Here is a 20,221-nt window from a genome sequence, read left to right as displayed (position 1 = left end):
TCGGCGAAGAGCTTAATCTTGCATGGTATAGATTCAACCAAATCGTTCGTGTAGAGAATAAAGAATAGCGGTCCCAGAACCATACCCTGAGGAACGCCCGATGAGACAGCCCTTATGGAAGCGTTATTGAAATATACGTATTGTTGCCTGCAACTAAGATATTCCGTAACCCACGAAGTTAACTTTGGATTTTTCGACACATTTTCGACCTTCATTATATTAGTTTGGGGTGCGACATACACCTTGTCGAACGCCTTGGCAAAATCAATAAATATCACGCTACATTGCTTTCTGCTGTTGAGGCATAACGCCCAATCATGTATAGCCGTTGATGAACCTCTTCTGATCCCGAACTGATCATTGCTTAATATTTTATTGGATTCAGGAAATTCCATCATTTGTGCGTAGCAAATGTTCCAAATTTTCCTGCATGCGGACGTTAAGGAAATCGGTCAATAATTGCAATACTCTGATTTATTTCCAGACTTGTAGACTGGTATTACTTTTGCCAGTTTCCCGCCTCAGATGACTTCTGGAATAATATAACTAATAGCTGTGCTACATGTACTGCGTAGCGCCTTAAAAAAGCATTGCTGATGTTGTAGGGCCCTGGTGACTTTTTGGCGTCTAGTTGCAGCAGTAAATCCAGAATGCCCGCCTCAGATATTTTTAGGTCTGGAAGAGAGGATATGCCTGAGTAACTGCAGTAAGGTGGACGTCGAGCATCATCAGCAGAGAATACAGATTCAAAATATTCACTAAATAGTGTGCAGTTACTTCTTGTGATGATGTGGAATCTTTCTTATTTGGTGCAATGTATCGCCAGAATTTCTGTGGCGCATTGCGCATGAACTCGACTAATGTATGGTCGAAAAATCTCATCAAGTGACCTCGACCTTTCGAAGCCAGTAATATTGTTATAAAGGTAATTAAGAATCGCTGTACCATCTGCATCATAGTCAGCAACATATATCTGTACTGCCTATCATGTGCAACTTTGTGGTTAACAGTCATTGTAACAACATGTGATATGATATACCGTCCACCACGTCCAATGAACGTTCTGTGTCTACGTTTGGTCATTATTGGTTTGGTCATGACACCAAAGGGCAGCGATTTATCCGTACCCGCGCTACACGTCCCTTAAAAAACCTAAAATTTGGTGAGATTATGCAATATTTTTTCAAGAAACATAAAAGTACACTGTGGTATCCTGTATCTTTTGAAGATACAGGATACAGTACAACTACAATTTACAGTACTACAAGTAGGGACGGGATTCTGGGTACCAATTAAGTACTGCCTAAGTGGACGTGAGGGAAGCGTGTAAATTCATAAGGCAGAATGGTCAGGTGGAAAATGGTGATCGACAACTTCGGCTCAAGACCTTTGCAGTGGTAGGATCACACGTTCGGTTGTCTCTCCCCTGCGCCAGTCATATAGATTGTATTGACACACTTTCTTTAAATTTCTCATATTGTGATTTAATTGGCATATTACACCTGCTCGTGCCTCAAACAACAGAGGCTTCCGTGCGAGAATATGTCCTTCTTTCGCGATGTGAATGGGAATCCAGCGAACTTGTAGAGTACGAAGGGATAGTTGCCTCAGGGCAGGAGCCACCGATATTTCGAACAGGGACTGTTCGCTGTTCGAAATATCGTCTGTTCCTGCCCTGCAACTCCATTTCGCGATGTGAGTTTTTCTCTCCCTCAACATTTCCCCCTGCGTTCTCATTCGCCCACTTACTATCGTAGCCTTGGGACAGCCACCAAGCTCACACCAAGACAACTCATATCAGATAACTCATAAACTCACCTCACACCAGGACAGCTCATACCACACTCAACATTTTTCTTTATTTCTTTTTTTTCTCAGGGAAATTGCTTTGGGGAGTACGTTCTGAAACTCAAAATTCAATTATGGTTATAATTGTTTTGACGCTGGAACATATAAAGGAAAAAACACAACACAAGCCTAAGTTGACTGGTCCCCCAGGCACCTTGAGACTTGTTGTTGTGTTTGTCCGTGGCCGAGCCAGAAGGGGGTTGGGGGGTTCAAACCCCTCCCGAAACCGTACCTTTGGTAGTGCATTTCGGAGAGGGAAACGAGAGTGAATAAATCCTCCTCCCTTGTTCTCACCGAACCTCTCCCGAAATATATTTCTGGCTACGCTATTGTGTTTGTCCCATTAAAGTATTTGTTCTGAGGCTGGACCATTCTAACGGTCCAGCCTCAGAACAAATACTTTCCATCATGTTCACCTGCCGTGGCTGGTGCGGACCGTATACTCATATGTAGACGAAGTGAAAGTGTCTTTCGGACGAATGGGCGGAGCGAACGGGATATCATTGGCTGTTGCAAGAGGACCAATGAGCTAGAGCTGTGCAAAAGAGCGGCGCTCGAATTAAGCCCGAACCCCACTCACCAGAAAAGAAATATCCGTTAGGCAAAGCATTAAAAGAATTTGTTCAGCAGAAAATAAGTTTAATAAACATGGCCAGCAAATGTCCTGATTTTCTACAGAGAATTATCGCTCGGAACTCATTCATAATTCTTTCATCATGTTCTCTTCTAGACCAAAGCTGGATAAAGATAGTGTAATTTTTGCAACGACATATATCGCAAAGCACTTTGCAACACCACAGCCAACATATGAATATCCTTGCAATGAAGCGCGCTGTGAAACATGTGCGTTCACAATGACATGTAAGCTGTCGCGCACGGGTTTTAGAACAAATAATTTCTTGTTGTATGGGCAGGAATAATATACTCACGCGGAACCATTTTTTTCCTACACCTGTCGCGCACAGCACCACATCTAATTTCGTACTGAAAATTCGCCAGTCCGTCCATGATAATTCAGCCAGTGTCTCTTACCTGATCACCTGTAAGAAATGCAACTTGCAATACATTGGCGAAACTTCGAGCTAATGAGAGCCCCTTTCCCCTTCAACCTTTCCGAAGCATGATTTGTAAGTTATCATCTTAGAATAGAAGGTTCGAAAATGACAGGAAGTGCAAAAATAGGGAATCATTTCTCAAATCCCTCCAGCACCAAGCCCTCAACATCAGTCCTGGTTCCTATTACACCAATTACCTTAGAGGAGGTCTGAAAGCCATCTCTAAAATTTACCGTTCCGAACGCGTTGTGGAAGCAGGTCCCTTGTGGTGCCTGCCCTGATGCAAAAGGGGTTAGGCGAACCTGAACCTTACTTGATGATTAACACGAAAATTTTCTCTGTGCACGATGTTTTTCGTAGAAAAAAAAAAAAAAAGACACTTGAACATCGCCACGCTTGTTCCCACTCGACTCGCTCCTCCGCGTGTCAAACCAGGAGGAGAATGAAAAAAAAAAAAAAAAAAGCGTAATTGGTGACGTAATAAAAGTTGAAAGCGGGGACCGCACTTCTATGCGGGTCAGTGGCAGTGCTGACTGGTTTTCTTTTCTTTCTTTCCGTTTTCTTTCCCCCTGCTTTCTCCCTGTCAATGGATGAATAAGGGAGGACCTCGATATTCCTGATCGTGAAACCCCCGTTCTCGAAATTCATGTTCTGGAAACAAGGAAAAGGGCAAGGAAATGCTGCCACTCAAATTCAGGAATTTTCTATATGTGTCCAAATCGTCTTAGCGAACGAAAGACACATTTAGAAGCCATTTGGCTTAGCAGGGCGGCATGTTGGTTGGTTAGTTGTGTGCTTGCAATATTATGGCTGGGGTTACAGTTTGCCGTTGGCAGTTTTCCGCGCGCAACATGTGCATATAGTCAGCTAAAATTTACGCTAGTCACGTGTTGCTTGCACGCTGATATGTCGTCTGACGCAAACTCAACCGGTGTTGTCGGTCACTATATGGTGGATAAAACTGATGCACTATATATGGTGACAAAACAAACTGAAGCAGCGCTTAGTGCTGCACTGTGTTTATACGTATTGCCACCAACAACACAACAAGAAACAGTCACCACGATAACAAACAGGGACAGAACAGCGTTCAACTGGCACATGAAGTTTATTTTCATAATCCACCGGAAGGTCGCTTTAGGGAAAGCAAGGTCAAGTGGGGAGGGGTTGACCGATTTTTGGTTGACTTCCGTTCGGGGAGTTCAATGAGGAGGCCTCTAGCCTCTACAATCTCACGGCCTAACCTTGAACAATGTCTGTAGATAGGGTCTGTAGCAGTACTTCCAAGGTTGCCACCTTTCGTAGTGAAAAATACCGGCTGAGGGAGAGGAGGTGGAATAGAGGGAAATGTACGCGGGAAAGGGAAAGTAAGTGAGGGGTGGACAGTATACAGAGATAGAGAGAGAGAAAGAACGAGTGTACTGGCTCAAGACAACAATGATGATAATAATGAATAACTAAGAAAACGACTGGTGACTACGGAGTTGGGTCTGTGCTCCAGATTTATTCAAGCTGCAGTGGAATGTTGAAAGGAAAACCCCGTAAAAGCCCCTATGAAAGGTGTTGTGTCACAAATACCGGCAAAAGGCTGCTGGTATCACCTTCCTACCGGCAACCGGCAGAGAGAGCAAATAACCGGCCGTGCCGGTATAATACCGGCCTGGTGGCAACCCTATCTGTAGACCTCTTCGTTTACTGTATCTGATAAACAAAAGAAAAAGCAAAAGGAACCTCTTCCACAGTTGCAGCGGGGTTCTGAGTGAAAAATAGCAGGCGACGTTCTTCGAAACCAATCAGGGGCTCCACTTTTCTGACGTCAAAATGACGCAAGCGGCTCGACGGCTCTTTCCGAGTATTGCCATCGTTGCGCATTGTCGCGATTTTCAAAATCGAATTCTGCGATATTTATGCACCTGTTGATAGTGTTACTTCGCAGGTGCATTTTAATAAGCTTACTAACCGCTTGGTTCAAAAAAATGCTAGTGATTAAAGTGCTTTCCTAGCTCCTTTAATGTATCCTTGTACGCAACATTTAATTATCACTTATTTTTTTGTTTTTCCGGTTATATACAGGGTAAAAAAATGTAACTGTGGCGACGTGCTCGCGGGAAAAATTGTGGTACTTCTGGCAATTACCTTCTGGAAACTTTTGCTGCCATTTAGCAAGGCTTTGGACAATTTGTAAACAATTAATTTTTTTATGAAACTTTGAAAATTGCCAGAAATATGAAGTCAATCACGGATAACCACAGGCTCACCAACAAAAACTATTCACAGTATAGCATCAGAAATAGTCGAAAAAAATTAGTAAGAATTATGATTTAGCCCCGCCTGCTTGATTGTCAAAAAGAAAAGCGCACGGGAGGTACGGAGAGAGAAGGAAGTGTTGCCACCACCTTCCCCTGCTTCGACCTTGATGCTGGTGACAACCTCTTATCACAAAGAAGGCAAAACCTCCTCTCGACGCACATTTCGCGCACACTTCTTTGCGAAAATCAAGCAGTCGGGGCTAAATCGTCATTTTTAGTGCGGTACTGTTGCGATACAAGTTTTCGTCTGTGGTCTGCGGTTGCCTGTGGAGGATTTCATATTTCTGTAAAAAAAAGTGAGGTTCGCTTGGATATTTTCAAAGTTAAAAAGTTCCCAGGAGGTATTGCCGGAAGCCCCACAATCCACCTGCGAGTACGTCGCCAGTTCGAATTTTTTATCACTTCAGTTAGATCCCCGCGTTCAGTTAAATTAAATAAGTGGCGAACGGATGCACTAATCGCAGAACTTTCTGTGTCTGTACGGTGCCACCTTACAAGCTGCGCACCGTGTGAATGAGCGGGAGGCGCTCATTATTTAAATAAAAATTCAAATGAGTTTCGTGAAAAGCATATAACTTCTAAAGCAGGGTGCCGTCGGCATTAAAATGGGTACTACCTCTTTTGAGACCTTCAGTGTACACCTTCTACAGAAAAATTTGCCATCGAAGTAGGTCATTTGTTGCAATCATTAATTGGTTTCGGTTTACATATTTTTGTCGCGGCTGGTCGTGGTGAAGCTTAAAAAAGTTTCGCAAGGTGATATGCATCACTATCGCTTAAATTCATTTAAATTCACGGGTTTTGATAGAAATCACAGTTGAAAAAAAAAAAAGCTGCAAACAAATGTTACACCTGACTATAAATTGCACAGTCGCCCGCGGGAAACTGCCAACACCGAACTTGGACTAACCTAATCATAAACTAATCAACGTGCTGTTTCGCCATGTCCGCCCTGATAAGCCAAACTGCCGTTAAAATGTGGCTTCCGCTCGCTAAAACGACTTGGACAGACACAGGAAACCCGTGAATTTAAGTGGAATTATGCCGTGCTTAAACACGGCACATCGTCTTACGAAGCAATCGAGCATTTTCCAATTGTGTCGAGAACGTGAATTTGGAGGCCGGGGATTTCGCAACCGGGAATATCGACGCGCATTTAGAGTATTGTATTTAAGGCCCTGTATTTTAAATACTATTTGCGGTATCTTGGTATCTTACTCAATACTTTTTCGGGGGAGTATTTGTACTCTATTTCAAATACATTTTGTGGTACCTTCTACTCGATATATATACTCTTACTTTTTGGATCGCCTCTCAGTTTTCCATTTTCTCTCTTTTTCTTTTCATTGGCATGCTCGCTCTGCGGGAATTTCCATTCCGACCCCGTACGTTGACCTGAATGTTTTCTTTTTTTCTGGAAGATAATAATTCGAAGAGCAAGGGTTTTATTGTGCCCTGTAGCTGCAGCAGAGTTCTGCAAACTCCCCTCTGACATCTGCTAGCCTTCTAGGACACCCCTAGCTGCTTGACAAGCTTCTACTTTTTCAATTTGTAAGGTATAATGTAATGTTTGTATGTAGTAGGTTGTGTGTATGACAGATCGGTCAGTGACCACCGCAAGCCCTGTTGGGGCTTTTGCATTTATGGACATAAAAAAGTCATTCTGCGTTGTCAGTTCGCAGAATGAAGCCAACGAAAGAGGCGCGTTCACTCCCATAGCCAAACCTTCGGACGATTTTCGAATATGTTTCGGAAACCGATAATATTTCAGTCAAATGCAAGCTTTGCTTACAACAAGAACATGCTTTCGACCAGGAAGACATCAAACTCACGTGTTTCAAACTCAAACGTGTCTTATACTCACGTTCACGTACTTTTCTACGACGCCTACCGAAGTATCTTAAGTGTATCTTAAATACTTTCGGAAGTATTTGCTACTTTAACTTAATTACTTTCATTTTCAAGTATTTATACTCTATCTTAATTACAATTTTTCGGCAGTACTTACTATCTTATTTTAAATACTTTTTGAGGTATCTTGTACATGTCTGCCTGCCAATGAAAAGTGCAAAAGTGCATGTATAAAAATAATAAGGACCTGTGGTCGTTGGCTTTGTGTTTTTTTTTAGTGGTAGTACACAGGGATTTCCCTACACCCCCCTCAGGGGGGTGTACACCCTCCCTGCATTTTTGCAACACCCCCCCCCCCCTGAAATTTCTCAGGTGACCCCAACCAACTCGGCCAGCAGCACGTTCTAGCTGGTAGTGAGTCCGGCGCAGCGAATTACATCATGTACAGTCAAACTTGGGCTGTAGGACCACAGCCATGCAGATGATCGTAGCATGCATTTCTCTAAAATCATTTGAAAGTGACTGTTCAATATGCATATATTGCACGCATATACGAGCAAAAATGCATGCGGGCGCGCAAACTTAATGTGGATCATGAAGAACCATTTGCGTCCAACTCAATCAAGCAAGGTATTCTGCTTTTTTCGTCTAAGGTTTTCACCGTTGGTTGCCAGGTATTCATTGAGCTTCGTGAGACAAGGTGCTAGTCTTTTTCCTTTGTCGGTCGTGTCATTATGCATCTTAATGTTGAAATGCCGTTCATAATGAATCTGTATTCTAATGTACTGTGTTCTAACATGTACAAATAAAATGGGAAGGCTGTGCAGATATGTCACCATTGTGCCACGATTCTTTCAGTGTCTAAGAAAAATTCCGTAAGCGGAACATTCACCATGCATACCCCCCCCCCCCCTGAAAGCTCGGCACCCCCCAGAAATGAATTTCTGGGGAAATCACTGGTATGGTGTGACGGAAAGGTTTTTTGTACTTCATATCTCAGGGAGCGGTATGCTACTTCTGTACCGATAAGGAACACTGGAAAGTTTTGCCCTCTTATTTCTTCTCTTCTTTTTCGCTTTTCAACGATCATTTTTTTTCTAACCAAGCCGTTTACATGACTGCTAGAACGTACCATGCGAAACATTGTGTTGTTGCTAGAACAGTTCTTATGTTGTCCTGTGTCAAGTGTGTTCAATTGCGTGTGTTGTGTTTTTTTTTTTTTTCACTCCTGTAACGGCAGGTCAACAGTATCACTGAATAAATAAATAAATGAAAGGTTGTTGCTTTTTGGGCTCTCACAAATGGGGTACCTACTACAAAGACAAAACAAACTTTCGCTGGTACACAGGCAAGCTTTTTATCACCAGCAGAGAGAATCTCTCTGTCCCTCCAGGCTGTTTGGTATTTACCTTGGTATTTACAGACGAAAGGAGTGGTGATCCTAGTGATACTGGGCTGCAGTGGAAATCGCTGGCTGGAGCAACAAACAAACAAAACTTCTGCGTGACTAATACTGTCTGATCTTTGCAGATACTATCATGTCTCGTAAGAGCAAAATAACTCATACGTTTCAATCACTTGTTTATTTACAGCAATTTACAAATGCACCATCTCCCATCCTCCATCCGCCTTTCTTCTGAGTGGCGGTTGAGTGTAAGGGACAAATTAGAAAAGTTGGATTGTACATGGGCACAGCAGTCGTTTGAGATATTGGGGGTAAAAGATTGCTGTGGCCATAGATACCCTGCTAGCAGAGTGCAAGGCGTTGGTAATGGGAAGGGCTCCAAATGATATACACAATGTGAAGAGAGTCGTTCGCTTCCGGCTGCAAAAAAAGATGGAAAAGCAGGTGGCATTCAAAAGTAATCATAAACATAAGCGGAGCTAAGCTAAGCCAAAAGCTGAAGCACTGGAGCCAAAAGAGTCCGAGACTCAAAGGGAAATGAGTGTGAGGTCTCCAAAAGATAAATAGATATTGATAGTTTATTTGTCTGCCTGTACATTATGTGTTGTTACCTATGGGACTGCTAGGACAAGCCTGTTACACACTCCCATAGGTAACAACACATCATGTATAGGTAGACGAATATAATCTTGTGAGGCAACATTTGGCATCTCGAGTAAATTAAAAAACTCCTGGATATAAAACAAGAGAAAGATCAAGACTACTATTATCGACCGATACATGCTGTAATATTACAAAATTTAGCTTATCTTTGGTACGCAAAACCAGGGTGTCGAACCGCAAACAATCCGGGTTCGGTTCGGGTACGGGTTCGCGTTGCTTTGATTTCGTTCCGGTTCAGTTCCGGTTCGGCCATGCCAAAAATCGAACCGGTTCGCAAACCGGTTCTCAACCTCGAACCGGTTCAACGCTTCTATTTTATATGTTCCATAAAACTGCTTTTATGAGGAAATGCGTGGCTAATAGCGTACCGCTGTTGTCTGCATTGACGTTTTTAGCGGTCAGGTACTCCCTTTAGCGAGAGAAAGGAGAAATGGATGAAGCGTCGCAGACCTGCTACTTTCTGTTCCTAAAATCTCTTTTTTCACACGCACAGTGCCAGCAAGATACACTTAAAGGAAGCCTAATCAGATGGACAGCGTTACATAGACGACGGTACTTGCCAGCTGACTGCATCTGACTGAATCGATCTGAAACCGTACTGAAGCATGTCGAAAATAAGCCTGCCAGCCTTATTCTGTCCGAGCTCATAGCAGTGCACTAGTTAATCCACAACACAAAGGCAAAGGCAAGGCAAAGGCAAAGGCAACAGGCGACACAACTGCACTACCAATAAGCAGAACTGCATTTACTTTTCAAACCACGACCACTCAAACAGGCACTGTTCTGCGTACGCTACTTCTCCACTTCTCATGTTTCTAGCTTGTGTAATTTTTACTGCTCACGTGTAAAGGGAAATGTTGGGAGCTTACTTAATCACATATTCGTCCTATAGAGCTACATAACTGGCCTACTCCATTCCTGTTTCATTCGTCTGCTTGGCGCCTCGTCTCTGAAGAGTAGACGCCGCAGCGCGTGCGTGGGGCGCTAGACACGGCGCTCACAAGGACAACTGCGCTTCAGCGTGCTAAAAAGACGCTGAGACTTACTATATGTCCTCATTCGTCTGCTAGGTGATAATTTCCGAAATTCATGATGTGGACGTGTGATGATGATACCAATGTGTCTTCGTTCTGGGATTGAGAGGAACTCTTATGCTGACTTCTTTTATGTCCGAACCGTTTTGTTGCGGACCGGTTACCGCTATTATTTTTTACGGTTCTGCTCCGGTTCGGGTTCAACAGTGTCATGAAAATTTCGGTTCGGGTTCGGTTCGACACCCTGCACAAAACACAGTTATAGAACAACACGGGTGAAATCCAAACCAAGCAAAAAATGCAAAAAGTAATCGGTGACCTCAAAGACAATCATACTACAGGGTTGTACATGCACGCAAGGAAATACACTGTAACTTTCCTCTTGAACAGAAAATACTTATTGATCTGGCGTATATGAAATGGCAATCTATTCCATAAGTCTGGGTCAGTGTAATACAGTGAGTGTGTTCCATATTTTGCGTGTGGTGGGGATACGTTGCGTTGGATATTTTGCGTATGGTGGGGGACGGAAGTAGAGAAATCCCGTCGTACGGTTACAATATGCGGCATGTCAGCAGTGCAGATTAAACTATATGTCATTAAATTAACTTTGTATTTTGTAACTAATAGGAACGAGAAAGGAAAATGATGGAATTAGCTGCTGCAATTCTAAGTATTGTTCGTAGTACTAGCTTTGGAATCAGTAACAAAGGCCGTACACTTCAGCTGCACAATTAAGGTGCGAGTGAACTAAGGTGTGATAGACTTTCAACATCATTGTAACAGGAAGGAACCTGATTTTTGACAAGGCATATAATGATGCAGCCATTTTACTTTTCAAGTGCTGAATGTGACTTTCAACATCATTGGAACAGGAAGGAACCTGATTTTTGACAAGGCATATAATGATGCAGTCATTTTACTTTTCAAGTGCTGAACATGACTATGCCAATTGAAGCGCTCATCGAGGATCACACCCAGAAGCTTAATATCTGGCGCTCTAGGAAGAATGAGCAATCAGAATGCAACGGCAAATGAATCTATCGTTAGTTTCTTCTGTGGTGGATGAAAAACAATGTACATGAGAGAACTGATGTTCTGAGGCGGGAACAATGTAATTTGTCTTCGCGAAGTTTGGAACTAATGTATTAAAAGAAAGCCAATTCTTAAATTTTTCAAGTAAAAAATTTGCTTTTAAGAATAGGTCCTCAAAACGATGTTCGTATTATTGGCATATAAAATATAATTATTCATGTAGGAATTTTGGTACATTGTTGATAAAAACAAGAAAAAGAAACCATCCTAATGCGCTTGGGGTGAGATTTAATCTGCTGTCATTAATCTGTGCGAATTGCTGTCAGTTGTTTATTTAAACGACTGCTGGTAACAGCTGGTAAGTAGGTGGAGTGGTGTGTCTCTAATACCATACTTGTCTAGTTTTAGTAGAAGTAAGTCATGTCTAAGAAGATCAGATGCCTCGGTCAGATCTGCAAATATTCCCATAGTTAACTACCTCGAGTCTATATTAGTTTTAATTTTTTCCACTATGTTACTAAGCACCAATTCTGTGGATCGATTATTTCTAAAACCAAACTGGGAGTCAGTGAATAAATTGTTGATGGTTTCGATAATTTTACTCGGGGAAGGAGGAATGGCTCTGGGGCAGTAATCACCAAGAAGTGATTTATTTCGTTCTTTGTAATTTAGATTAGTGGTAATATGTTCAATTTCCTAATAATTGGTAGGGGCAAGAAATAATGTGTTCGGCTGTGATTCTATGTCTGGGCGTATCTCAGTAGGGGTTAGGAATTCCACACTGTTCTCTATGTTTGCAAAGTAGTCATTAAATATATTACCAATTAATTTTTGTTCTTCATAATGTACTATGGATGTTGCTTGAGTAAGTTCCCCTGATCCATGCCCCTGCTCATAACCTTCTGCATGTAATACTGTTCCTTGGCAGATTTCAATGAACAACATGAAGTATTTCTGTACCTTCTAGGACGGCACTGTAATTCCTTACTGTTGGCCGGTCTTTTTGCATACAAATTATTTTTGTGCTTAATAAAGAGTTCAAGGGACCTGATGTTATCCACAGAACTGTGTCAGCCAATTGTTATCCTCTTAGCAGCACTTGAAATTATAGTGCTCAGTTTGGACATAAAGCACTGAACTCTCTGTTGTATATCCTCGCAGCTCGTGAACTGACATTCATGCACAGAAAAGTGTGATTTGGGAACAGAAAGGTCAACATACTCTTTGGTAGGAAATCTAGAGTTTGGTTCTACCCCAGTGTGCACCATAAAAGTCAGATAGTAATCTGTAATGTCACAAGGTATTGCACCTGAGATCATATCTTTCCTGTTTGGGTTACTAACTATGTGGTCCAAAAGAGTAACAGAACACATTTAAGCCATGGTGTGTGGGGATATCTATGATTTATGGTGATGTGGGGATGTTGATCAAACCCATAGCTATTGTGGGTATCGCAATAGTATGTACTACCAAGGTCGTCACTAAGTGTATTGATATTTAAATCACCTACTGTATTATATTATATGTAGTCATTGAAAGATAGTGTGGCTCCTCTAGGAAGAGCATGTGCCATTCTTTATATGTGAAAACGTCAGCCCAGCCAACAAAGTCATCCTAAGGGAGGCCGGAATATATGCAAAGCAACACAATTTTGCATTTGTATGAGTTTGCTACGCCCCATTTTTCTGAGACAGGTGCAGCAACGAGATAAGGTGCATCGTATCATGCACAGACATGACCTCTCACTGCTGTAGGTCGGCCCACTCTGATGTTCTGTTCTCTATGTTCTCTATGTGCCACACGTTTTAACATGCGGTTCCTCTAGGAAGAGGGGCCGCACCAGTGTTTACGCTACCCATTACACATTACCAGTGTTCGAAAAATTGCTAAAAGTTTGTTAAAATGTTTGTTCGCACTTCGGATACTCAGAAGAATTGATGATGAGTGTGTATCGATCACAGAACCTATGTCATCTAAAGAAAAACTAGTCATGAAAAAAGAACAGAACATCAGAGTGGGCCGACCTACAGCAGTGAGAGGTCATGTCTGTGCATGATACGATGCACCTTATCTCGTTCACTCTGTCTCAGAAATATGGGGCGTAGCAAACTCATATAAATGCAAAATTGTGTTGCTTTGCATATATTCCGGCCTCCCTTAGGATGACTTTGTTGGCTGAGCTGAGGTTTTCACATATAAAGAATGGCACGCGCCATTATGGGCCTAGAACACTTGTAAGGTTCAGTACCTCGGTACACTGTGGTAAGCTTTTACAAAAAACACCTCTCCTTCGTAACAGAGAATATGGACATCTGATGCTGGAAAAGGAGGAGGATGCAAAAAAGCAACAAGGGAAAGTGGTAAAAATGCTGCATGAAATATGGAAGTCACTGAAAACGTTAGCAGGCTGTAGGACTCGAACCCACACCTTCTGGATTGGTAATCGGTAATCCAGAAGATGTGGGTTCGAGTCCTACAGCTGGCTAACCTTTTCAGTGACTTCCATCTTTCATGGTTAATTTCTTAGGCAACTTGAGGCCTTGTATGTGATTGTCCCTTCTATGTTGTTCCAGCCTCAGAACATCAGTTCTCTCTAGTGAAGTGGTGCTTGTGTTCAGATCGCCTGGAAATACATTTACATATCAGGCTTTTGGAATTAATTATTTCTGGATACTCATATCGACCGTCTGAGGAAGCTATGCAGCAGATTGATGACAGGCTCTTGCAAAAGGGTCAAGGCAAAAGCATTATGCCTACTTGGCATGACTCCTCAGTGACGATGATCAGGCACACTTGATATACTGATGCAGATACATCCGGTAGGTGGTCTCCTAACTGCTAACATTAGGAAAAGCAAGCATGTTACCATGAATGTGAAACACAGTGATAATCCTGCTGAGTGTCTTGAGTATAGCAGTGGTCTCAAAGAACAAACAAAAGAAAGCAGGAACTTAACTGATACAGGATTGGCAATGGGAGAAAGAAGGCAAGACACATATCAACATATCCTTTAGTATCAACATGTGGACTACACAACGAATCCAAAGGATATGCTATTCTACATTTTCCAAAAATGACACTCACATTTGAGTCGAAGTCCCTAAATACAGAAATTTCTGAAAAATAAAAAAGGAAGAGTCCCGAAATGAATTTTGGAACTGTTTTGTAAGGTCTGGTTGTATGATACTGTGATTGAATGTTTTCGTCTTAGGCTCAGTGAAATGTATGACCACGGAGCAATGAGCTACACGTGTCCTACTGTGTCACAGAGAGGATATGATGACACACAAAAATGGGTGACATATGCCAGCCTGCTAAAAAAAGTCTAGTTTTTTGTGCCGCACAGTATGAATAATTCACATTAGACTCTCATGCACTCCTTGCCTGGTGTGCAAATCACAGACAAGCACAGTAGATGGAGAAAAGTATACTGTGTGTGATAGTGTCAGCAGCTATGGCATAGAAAATGTGTTACTATGATCGAGGACCCTGCCTGCGGTTGTCCTCTACGGAAAACCGTAACTGTAATTTCAAAGACTGCGTAGGGCTTCATGAAAATGTTGTTGGTGCACTACTCACATTCAGTATTCAAGGAGGCCAAATATGCAAAAACCTTCATCAGATACATCTATACAATGAATGTTAGAAGGAATTTCTGAGCCTAAGAAATTTTCATTCGTTGTGTGCACGATCAATATATGAACTTTTACCTGTTAAGTGAGAGAAAGACTTTGGTAGCAGATTGCTTCTGCAGAGGTGAAGACTTCATCAAATCAAAGATCAGCACACTTGGTCTCCATCATAGAGACCAACCACGAGGACAGTGAAGGCTTGGAGTAACAAAGAAAACAGGTTTCGAGCATCGGAAGGACTGCTTTTCAGAGAAGACCTGCAAGTAATAGAAATATTTTTACGTGAGTTTCACATACATAAAATGGCCATGCATGTCGGTCATTATTGGGCACATGCAGTGTTCACTGGAACGATCGTCTATTTTGCCCTTGACCCGACTACTTTTAATTAGGTCATCAGTCTGAAATCCTTACTTGACGAAAAACAAAATGCCTTCGAACAGCGCGGCACATTATGAGCAGATTCATTTCACGTGTGATTGCATATGAAAGTAAGAAGCAAAAAAGAAAAGTTACTGTCTAGTTATTGTTAAATACCACGGACTGTGCTGTAATGTGCTGAGCAAAAGTAAGAGCAAACAATCAGAGCTTTTGTTGTCATAAATATCTCCGATGTCAAGCGTCCCCAGTATTCTTGATGAAGGTAGACTTTTCCTCATCTTGTACATGAGCAACAGGTACAGTTGATCTGTTCAGTTGTAACTAGCAATCATCCTTTGAACTGTTCTCTGCTTCAGCAATGCCAGCAGAACAACAGAAGTGTTACCTGCGATGACTTTATGCTGCATCACCTGAACAGTGTGTATGGTACATGTTTACCTGCTGTCTCTGTCTCAAAATTTGGAATATATTGCTCACAGAAATAAGAGGTGCCGATTGTCTGTGTAAAAAGTTACGTGAATATATGTAATTAGAACTTCTACATATTTGTATATATTTGGGCCTTTGGGTAGCTCTGTTTGTACCCTAATAATTCGATGTTCTATTATCATTTCTGTTTCTTTTTCCCTTGCCGCAAGTGTCTCCACTAGAATTTGCTATTGACCCCTCGGCACAGGTAGGTATATATGTTAAATAAATAAATAAGTAAAAATCAATGGAGAGTACCCTGGCAAAAGGATCAAAATAATTACACGTGTGGAGAGTGATCGCTTTCAGTTAAACTTCTTGGCAAGTATTGCAAGCAGCAATAAGTATTCTTTTTTGTCTTTTCTTCAGAAAAAAAGAGGCTAGAAGCGTTCGAGGAAGAGGATACTATTAATGGAGAAAAAATAGATTGGAGGCTGTTTCAAGCACCACTCAGAACATGGTCTGAATCACTTATCTATCTCTGGACAGCGTGCAGAGAGAGAAAAAAAGAGGGATTCCATATACAAAGCATTTTAAGCATTGCACATGGGTATCCGTTCCATGTCAGTTCACTTTACGAGACACGAAAAACCAAAATTGCCAAAAATGTACTTTACCTGACTCAGTTTTTCTGAAACGTTAGTGTAGAAAATTTCGAGAGGATCAATTAATGGCTAAGATATGATGCACACGTACAGGGTGGATCAGGGGGGCAACATCCATTAATTGGGTGGATCGTACCTTGGTAAGACTGCAATGCTATGCGTGCTGGGGTAGCGTATATGGTGAATGAAAGATTTGTACATGGGCTCTGATTTTTCCATAATGCCCATGCAATTAGTAACTACGATCAAGTGTGTCATGTACAGAATTGTTTGGAATCATCAAAGTCTTACTCAAAGCAATTATGCAAGTTTTCAGGAACCATGTTATTTAAGATAAAAAAATTTGGCGAAGGGGACAGAACAGGCCTCCGAAACGGGTATAGGTGAGCAAGCCTTCTGTTGTCAGATGGGTAAATATGAGTGACTGAAGCTAAATTTCGATCAGCATATAACAATAATAATAATTTATTTCACCAATGACACTTGGTGAGGGGATACAGACAAAAAGCAGCAAGAACTGCAGCCTGACGAGGTCTGACCCTCCTTTAATATCAGGTGACAAAAGGCAAATAAGATGCCACATGTAATTTGGCTCTAAAGCAAGTCAAGGAAGAGAAATGATTTGGAAAGGGGGACGGAACTGGTCTCAGAGACAAGTAGAAGGCTCGCCTTATCTTGACAGAGGAGTAAGTATTAGCACCACAGGTGCCAAATTTGTGCTAAGCATATCAGGAGGCAAAGGGAAATCAGATGCCATAACTTATTTTGCTCAAAAAGGAGGTTATTGGGGAGAAAAGGTCTCAGAGAGGAGTAATAGGTTGCCTTATGTTGCAATTTCACCTGTGGATGATGAAGTTGAAATAACAAGACGGGATATTTTAGCAAATGTCAGTGTGGTGACAACTAAGGATACCTTGAAAGATGTATGGCGTGAAATGCACATAGAAAGAGGAAGCCAAATTACGCGTGCTTCGTTTTTAAGCTCTGCGATATCAACAAGAAGAAAACACAGCAGGTGTAGCTTAGTTTTTCCATGCTCACATTGAGTGAAAAAAGCATTTCGTCTGAATGTAAGATGTGTCTTGAGTATGCTTGGAACACAGGCAGGGAGCCACTGCAAATAAATCGCTTGTAACATGAAGCATACTTGTTTTTAGTGTTGAAAAAGCCATTCTTACACAGAGTAGATGTGCTTATGTACATGCATTTATTCCGGGAAAATCTTAAGTAATGCCAAAGGATGGAAGATGCAAGGCAAAAGATTGGAAGATGCGCACCTGTTAAAAAGCTCAATGAGGGTTCTTGACTCCATCCAGATGACAGTTGTGTTTACAATATGGGATGCCATGAAAGGTCAGTTGTAAGTCATGCATAACTTAATTGTAGGTCCTGCAAAAGAACATAAGATAAATACCAAACATAAATATATAGTGTAGTGAGCCCCCCGACGAAGTAAGTAGTGCTCGGAATGGTACGAATCCCTCCCCAGATGTTCCTTTGGACCCGATGAACAGGATAAATGCAATTAATCGACCTTATTCGAGAAATAAATATGTGAAAGATTGGAGCACAGACGAGCAGACTGGTCGAGGACCCACGGCTACTTCGATCGATCACTGCGAAATAACTACTGCTCGGAATGGTACAAATCCCTCCCCAGATGTTCCTTTGGACCCGATGAACAGGATAAATGCAATTAATCGACCTTATTCGAGAAATAAATAAGTGAAAGATTGGAGCACAGACGAGCAGACTGGTCGAGGACCCACGGCTACTTCGATCGATCACTGCGAAATAACTACTGCTCGGAATGGTACAAATCCCTCCCCAGATGTTCCTTTGGACCCGATGAACAGGATAAATGCAATTAATCGACCTTATTCGAGAAATAAATATGTGAAAGATTGGAGCACAGACGAGCAGACTGGTCGAGGACCCACGGCTACTTCGATCGATCACTGCGAAATAACTACTGCTCGGAATGGTACAAATCCCTCCCCAGATGTTCCTTTGGACCCGATGAACAGGATAAATGCAATTAATCGACCTTATTCGAGAAATAAATAAGTGAAAGATTGGAGCACAGACGAGCAGACTGGTCGAGGACCCACGGCTACTTCGATCGATCACTGCGAAATAACTACTGCTCGGAATGGTACAAATCCCTCCCCAGATGTTCCTTTGGACCCGATGAACAGGATAAATGCAATTAATCGACCTTATTCGAGAAATAAATATGTGAAAGATTGGAGCACAGACGAGCAGACTGGTCGCCGACCCACGGCTACTTCGGTCAATCACTGCGAAATAACTACTGCTCGGAATGGTACGAATCCCTCCCCAGATGTTCATTTGGACCCGATGAACAGAATAAATGCAATTAATCGACCTTATTCGAGAAATAAATATGTGAAAGATTGGAGCACAGACGAGCAGACTGGTCGAGGACCCACGGCTACTTCGATCGATCACTGCGAAATAACTACTGCTCGGAATGGTACAAATCCCTCCCCAGATGTTCCTTTGGACCCGATGAACAGGATAAATGCAATTAATCGACCTTATTCGAGAAATAAATATGTGAAAGATTGGAGCACAGACGAGCAGACTGGTCGAGGACCCACGGCTACTTCGATCGATCACTGCGAAATAACTACTGCTCGGAATGGTACAAATCCCTCCCCAGATGTTCCTTTGGACCCGATGAACAGGATAAATGCAATTAATCGACCTTATTCGTGAAATAAATATGTGAAAGATTGGAGCACAGACGAGCAGACTGGTCGAGGACCCACGGCTACTTCGATCGATCACTGCGAAATAACTACTGCTCGGAATGGTACAAATCCCTCCCCAGATGTTCCTTTGGACCCGATGAACAGGATAAATGCAATTAATCGACCTTATTCGTGAAATAAATATGTGAAAGATTGGAGCACAGACGAGCAGACTGGTCGAGGACCCACGGCTACTTCGATCGATCACTGCGAAATAACTACTGCTCGGAATGGTACAAATCCCTCCCCAGATGTTCCTTTGGACCCGATGAACAGGATAAATGCAATTAATCGACCTTATTCGAGAAATAAATATGTGAAAGATTGGAGCACAGACGAGCAGACTGGTCGCCGACCCACGGCTACTTCGATCATCACTGCGAAATAACTACTGCTCGGAATGGTACGAATCCCTCCCCAGATGTTCATTTGGACCCGATGAACAGGATAAATGCAATTAATCGACCTTATTCGAGAAATAAATATGTGAAAGATTGGAGCACAGACGAGCAGACTGGTCGAGGACCCACGGCTACTTCGATCATCACTGCGAAATAACTACTGCTCGGAATGGTACAAATCCCTCCCCAGATGTTCCTTTGGACCCGATGAACAGGATAAATGCAATTAATCGACCTTATTCGAGAAATAAATATGTGAAAGATTGGAGCACAGACGAGCAGACTGGTCGCCGACCCACGGCTACTTCGATCGATCACTGCGAAATAACTACTGCTCGGAATGGTACGAATCCCTCCCCAGATGTTCATTTGGACCCGATGAACAGAATAAATGCAATTAATCGACCTTATCCGAGAAATAAATATGTGAAAGATTGGAGCACAGACGAGCAGACCGACCCACGGCTACTTAGATCGGTAACTGCGAAATAAGTACTGCTCTGAATAGGCAAAAATGCTGCCACAGAAGCTTAGGAAGCTTACTTGACGAGATGAACGAGGTAAGAACAAGTGACACACTTACCCTGTTTAATATTAAAACTGGGCTCACTTAAATCCAACAACAAGCGAGGCTTCTCAAACGGCACGGGGACAAAATAGCCAGTGATCCACTATATGCCAACGCAATCGGCACGTAGCCTCGTTCCCAGGGTCGATCTTGACCTTCTCCTATCTTGAATATGTGACTCACTCATAT

At 42.2% G+C, this 20,221-nt stretch overlaps 1 long non-coding RNA gene across 2 annotated transcripts; it reads right to left on the bottom strand.

The window, feature by feature from the left end:
* Nucleotides 1-8,627: 8,627 nt before the first annotated feature.
* On the bottom strand, nucleotides 8,628-20,212 carry LOC135391590 (uncharacterized). Of its 2 annotated transcripts, none has more exons than XR_010422050.1 (5): nucleotides 20,048-20,212; nucleotides 17,564-17,675; nucleotides 14,911-15,089; nucleotides 13,958-14,316; nucleotides 8,628-8,888 (listed from the first exon to the last, which is right to left on the bottom strand). It is a non-coding gene; the product is annotated as an uncharacterized LOC135391590 (long non-coding RNA). The 2 variants fall into 2 exon arrangements; XR_010422051.1 differs by lacking the exon at nucleotides 8,628-8,888 and adding an exon at nucleotides 17,328-17,400 and having other exon boundaries at nucleotides 12,917-14,316.
* Nucleotides 20,213-20,221: the final 9 nt, after the last annotated feature.

This window comes from Ornithodoros turicata, chromosome 4, assembly GCF_037126465.1.
Source record: "Ornithodoros turicata isolate Travis chromosome 4, ASM3712646v1, whole genome shotgun sequence".
Taxonomy (NCBI): Eukaryota; Metazoa; Arthropoda; class Arachnida; order Ixodida; family Argasidae; genus Ornithodoros; species Ornithodoros turicata.
The sequence above is the reverse complement of the archived record's forward strand: the minus strand, read 5'-3'. Positions and strand labels throughout refer to the sequence as shown.